At 36.2% G+C, this 6,000-nt stretch overlaps 2 protein-coding genes across 2 annotated transcripts in view; both read left to right on the top strand.

The window, feature by feature from the left end:
* Window positions 1-6,000, top strand: part of LOC118765478 (neutral protease-like) — a 31,883-nt gene that overhangs the window by 13,310 nt on the left and 12,573 nt on the right. The window lies entirely within an intron of this gene.
* Window positions 118-6,000, top strand: part of LOC115217300 (neutral protease) — a 46,033-nt gene continuing 40,150 nt past the window's right edge. The window contains exon 1 of the mRNA XM_036507682.1: window positions 118-300. The gene's annotated coding sequence lies outside the window, so the exon portion shown is untranslated. The remainder of the gene's footprint in view (window positions 301-6,000) is intronic.

Below are 6,000 nucleotides of genomic sequence, written 5' to 3'. Positions count from 1 at the left end.
CACCTTAAATGTCAAGTAGCAATTTAGAAATAATGGGGACTAAATGAGCCTATTACCGACATATGTAACGAAAACAAGTATTTGGTGTCCCCATCTGTTTGTAAACTGCACCCTGAACTGATGAAGGTACTGAGAGAGTGGGTGGCCCTCATAGTAGTCATGCTGACAATATAAATAAAACTCAGAAAGTATTGGGTTAAGAATTGATCTGGTTTTTTGGGAAAGAACATATTTGTGAATATTATGCAATCAGGAGGCATTTGTTGATTATATTTTGTTCTTGGCATCTCCTATTTGACAGTAAGTATATTTTAAAGAATTTTTCATTGTTCAAATTTACATGTATATTATCTTAATATTTTCTTATGATGACAAATGACACATTTCTACATGAAACATTTTGTAGAATCCCTACCTACTTTATTTTCTATTGACTGCCCTTTTTTTCACCCTGAACACTCATCTGATACCCAGTATAAAGTGACTACCCAATACCTTTGTTTCTCACTCACTATATTTGACCCTGCAAACATTGGACCTTCATCTCTGTGACAGTGCATTCCTGTCTTACCCCTTTCTCTTTATATCAATTCTCTATTTCTCAACCTATGGTTTTATTATACTGTTGCTCTCCACCAGCACTCATGGTATCTTTCGATGTGGTGAATCTATACACCAATATCCCACACGACTATGGTATAGAAGCAATCACATTCTGGTAAGAAAAATATCCAGAAGAGATCCCAGGACGCATTAACCACAGTTTTATAATTGAAACACTCAAATTCATTCTGCTGAAGAATACATTTCTATTTTCCTTTATGTTCCCCCCAAATTGAGATTCAACATTAACCGCACTTCTGCACATATTCACCACTCACTGTATTCCTCTCTAACCCCATCGCTAACCATCTCCACTCTACTTTCACACTCTCACAAGCCTACCCTGTCACCAATTCTCTATTCCCTGTCCCTGTTCTCCCTAATATTCACTTTCTTCTATCTTGAAGTATGCCCTGACATATCATCATGCTCATCATTTCTCTCTTTTCAAATGGACTCTTGACTCATTTGAGGGGTCTTGTCTTGAAAGTTACTTGGCAATCTTACTTATGTTAGTTCCACAAAAAAAAAATCAAAGTCATCAAAGAATAAACGGTTTGGGGTAAGTGAGGATGGGTTATCTCCCTTTGACCAGTTTTTGGTGGGCCTAAAGAGTGGGGAACAATAAAGGGTCCTTACAATCCATAGGCAGCCCATGGGATATATCTTTTGTTCCCCCTCTTTTAGTCCACAAAAATTCGTCTAAGGGAGATAACCTGTCTTCACTGACTCAGGACTATTTATTCTTTGATGACTAATTGACTGAATGACCTAACGGATTTCTGCCTCCCAGAGGTGAAGAGTTACATTTGTCTTTGGCTTTAGAGTCTAGTAAGAGGTTCACAAGGCTGAGGTCTTTGTGGATGCAAAACTGTTGGCCACTCTATGACCAGACATAAAATTAACTATTTATATATATATATGTACATACTCTTTTACTAGTTTCAGTCATTTGACTGCGGCCATGCTGGAGCACCGCCTTTAATCGAGCAACTCAACCCCGGGACTTATTCTTTTGTAAGCCCAGGTCTCTTTTGCCGAACCACTAAGTAACGGGGACATAAACACACCCCACATCGGTTGTCAAGCAATGCTAAGGGGACAAACACAGACACACAAACACACACACGCATATATATACATATATACGACGGGCTTCTTTCAGTTTCCATCTATCAAATCCACTCACAAGGCTTTGGTCGGCCCGGGGCTATAGTAGAAGACACTTGCCCAAGGTGCCACGCAGTGGGACTGAACCAGGAACCATGTGGTTGGTAAGCAAGCTACTTACCACACAGCCACTCCTGCGCCTATATATATATATGCGCTTATATATATATATATATATATATATATATATATATATATATATATATATATATATATATATATATATATATAATATATATCAAAATAAGCAACAGGATATCAAGAAGTGATGCAGTATGACCGTTTCAAGCGGCTCTGTTTAATTAAACAATGCAATCATTAACATCATGGTTTGGGGGTCTTTCCCATAACCAGCCTCCTTTATAGACAGACACCCAATTTACTACTCCTAAAATCTTGACAATATTTATGACCATACCTAGCCATGAGCTGTCAGCTCACTTTTGCCCTTTATTCTAAACAGACACAGTCCTTTAGTCTTAGATTTAGTAGTTGATAAGAAGACTAATAAATTAAAAAGGAACCACAATATTTTATGACCCCAGTAAGGTTCATGCATTTCTTGGAAGTGTAGTATATTCTTAGCTACAATAGTAACAACATGGATTTATCCCATCTTCATTCTCTGTTAAATTACTTGAGTAAAATTTTATTAATGAGTCTGGCTGATTAAAATTCTGTTCATTTGTGCAGCTGATGATAGCCCTGCATTTAAATTTGTGTAAGGACTGCATTGTTTAATTAAATGTAGCTGCTTGAAACGGTTGTACTGCATCACTCCTTGATATCCTGTTACTTATTTTGATTTTATTCACCTTACTTCGAGCTGTGTGAATAATACTGGACTGACTTGGTGCTTCGATGGATACAGAGTACTACAAAAATTTAATACTTTCCAAGTTGGAAAATAATACTTACTATGAGAAATTGATACATTACAACCCACAGAAAACACTGAAAAACTTATCCTCCTTACTCCAAATTCAAGGAAAGGGTCTCACTAAACATGAAATAGACTATTTATCCAATTTTAAATACAGTCCTAGTCTATTCTACGGATTACCCAAAATACATAAAAATCCACACATTTGTGAAGCCTGCAAAGTCTCTACAAGCCTATGCATTAATGTCCCTCCCCCCACCTACTGACCTCAAACTGAGACCCATCATAGCTGGCCCTTCTTGTGAAACCCACCGTTTGAGCAACTTCCTCGACATATTACTCAAACCTTTTTTAAAATATGTGAAAAGCTTTATCAGGGATGACCTAGACATGCTGAACCACCTTCCGAAGACAGTAAAGGAAGGAACCCTGCTGGTATCTTTCAATGTGGTGAATCTATACACCAATATCCCATACAACTATGGTATAGAAGCAATCACATTCTGGCTAGAAAAATACCCAGAAGAGATACCGCAGTTTTATAATTGAAGCACTCAAATTCATCCTGCTGAACAATTATTTCATGTTCAATACAACTTACTATCAACAAAAATGTGGAATTGCAATGGGAACCAGAGCTGCTCCAGTGATTGCAAACCTTGTAATGGGTTACCTAGAATTCAAGTTATAACAATCATACTAGAAAAATATGGCACCTCTTTTAATTGCTATTTAAAGGAGAACTGGAAGAGATATTTGGATGACTGCTTCATACTTTGGAAAGACAGTATGGATAAACTCCTTGATTTCAAAATAATGCTTAACAACATACATAGCAATATACAATTCACTATGGAACACAACAGTAAACAATTCCCTTTTCTAGACATCTTAATTAAAATAGTTAACAACCACATAGAAACAGATATCTTTTATAAACCCACAGATTCTAAACAATACCTATTATTTAACTCTTGCCACCCCAAACACATAAAAATTAATATACCCTTTAATCTAGCGAAAAGAATCTGTACCATAGTTTTGAATACATATACTCATGAACAAAGACTTCTTGAACTTAGATCAACACTAACTAAAAGACATTACCCAATCTCATTAATAAATGAAGGCATTAAAAGAGCTAAGGAAATAGATATACAAATGTTAAGGCAAACCAGCCGAAATACCAAACCAGACTTAAAAATACTCCCATACATTTCCACACATAACCCTACAAACAACGAAGCCTTCAACATAATCACCCAAAATCTTCCCATCCTCACAGCAAACAAAACAATGAATGAAATTTTAAGCTCATACAAAATTATAAAAAGCAAAAAGCAACCGAAGTCACCGAAAAAAATATTAACCAGCACAAGACTATATCCACTAACAACAGAGCCAAAAGTGAAAAAATGTGGTCGTACTAACTGTGGAACATGCCCCCACCTTTTGGAGGGTTCAGAATTTCACTTCAAACAAGGAGATATATTTAAGATCAAATCAAAATTCACCTGCGCCTCTGAAAATCTAATCTATGTCATGACATGCTTAGGATGTGGTAACTGTTATATTGGACAAACAGGAATTTCACTCCGTCAAAGAACCACCATTCACAAAGAGCAAATCTGCTACCCACAATACAGACAGTTACAGGTTAGTGAACACATAGAAAGGTGTGCCAGGAATCTTAATCCTAATTTCCAAATCTTCCCCTTCTATCAATGTTCACAGAACATTGCAACAAAGGTTGAATAAAGAGGCATTTTCATCAATAAATATCTCCCCCAACTAAATATGAACACACAACTTAATACAGAAAACCACTAACCCTTCAATTAAAACCACTAACAATGAATAGCTTTGCAGAAACCATGGTATGCTTTGTTTTCTGACTTTTTAATCATCTCATAATAATGACTTTTATTACTACCTCAGTCCATCTAAATGTATATATCTGTCGTTACCTTTCATAAAAGGCCTTTTCTTTTTTTAGTTACAATGTGCATTTTCGTTGATTTTTCATATTTTCCCCTTACATTTCCATGTGTATTTTATATTTTCTTTTTGTAACATATTTCTACTATATATATATATATCTTTTTATTTGTTTCAGTCATTAGAATGCAGCCATGAAGAATTTTTAGTCAAATGAATTGATCCCAGTACTTTTTTTAAAACCAGGAGGATCATGGTTTTGATTCCCAGACTGGGCGTTGTGTGAGTTTATTGAGCGAAAATACCTAAAGCTCCATGAGGCTCTGGCAGGGGGTGGTGGCGACCCCTGTTGTTCTCTCACTCTTCCTTCCTGTTTCTTCAGTAATGCTGCGATGGACTGGCATCCCGTCCAGCTGGGGGGGGGCACATATGCCACAGAAACCGGGAAACCGGGCCCATGAGCCTGGCTAGGCTTGAAAAGGGCGCATACAAAAAAAAATTGGGGGTTATGTTGTTTAGAATTTATTCATATATGTAGAACTTTGTAAACAAATATGTATGTTTAAGTGTGGCCTTTTTGTTTGACAGACACAGGATGTGTCAGTCATTTTATAGGATTTAATCCCTTGCTTTGACAATGTAAAGCTAAAGGTACAAAGCCCAGTATTTAAAACATTAATAACTAAGTTTGCCAACATTTTTGTAATGGAACTTTTTAGGGGTTCACAAAAGAATGTAAGTAAATGGTATGTCTTAACTGGTCAGTTTCTTTACTTGTTGTTATTTAGGGTATTTTTTATTTCTATTTGGGAGGTGGTGGCTATTAGTCAGGCATGTCATGGTGTTGTTAGTATAAAAAATTGTTTCTCCTGTGCTTTGATGTTCACAAAAGTATTTGGTTAGGTATAGAGGTTATTGGTGTGTATGTTTCTCTTTAGGTGTTCATTGAACTATATGTGATTTGATAAGTATTGGGTTGTCCGGAAAGTTCATGCCAATTTATAGTAGCTTACATTTCGACTTATTTTAGAACATGGTGAATCCATAAAATAGGATTTGACTACACATCCATTTAGAGCACAGTTTAAGCTATCTTTTCATGGAAGAAGGTTTATGTTCCTGTAACCTGTGTTAATTCTGTAACCCTTTAAAATGGAAGATAAGAAAGTTCATTTTCGGCACTTGATGCTTTAGAAACCAGACAAAAATTGCTGCAGCTTGGCTGGGATGTGTTACCCAACCCTCCATATTCACAAGATATTGCTCCTTCAGATCTCCACTTATTCAGGTCTCTACAGAATAGTCTAAATGGTAAAAATTTCAATTCTTTGGATGACGTAAAAAGATACCTTGATGAATTGTTTGCCATGAAACCACCTCAATTCTGGGAAGAGGATATTTTCAAG

The sequence above is a fragment of the Octopus sinensis genome, linkage group LG11 (genome assembly GCF_006345805.1).
Source record: "Octopus sinensis linkage group LG11, ASM634580v1, whole genome shotgun sequence".
Lineage (NCBI taxonomy): Eukaryota > Metazoa > Mollusca > Cephalopoda > Octopoda > Octopodidae > Octopus > Octopus sinensis.
This window is presented reverse-complemented; position numbering and strand designations above follow the sequence as displayed.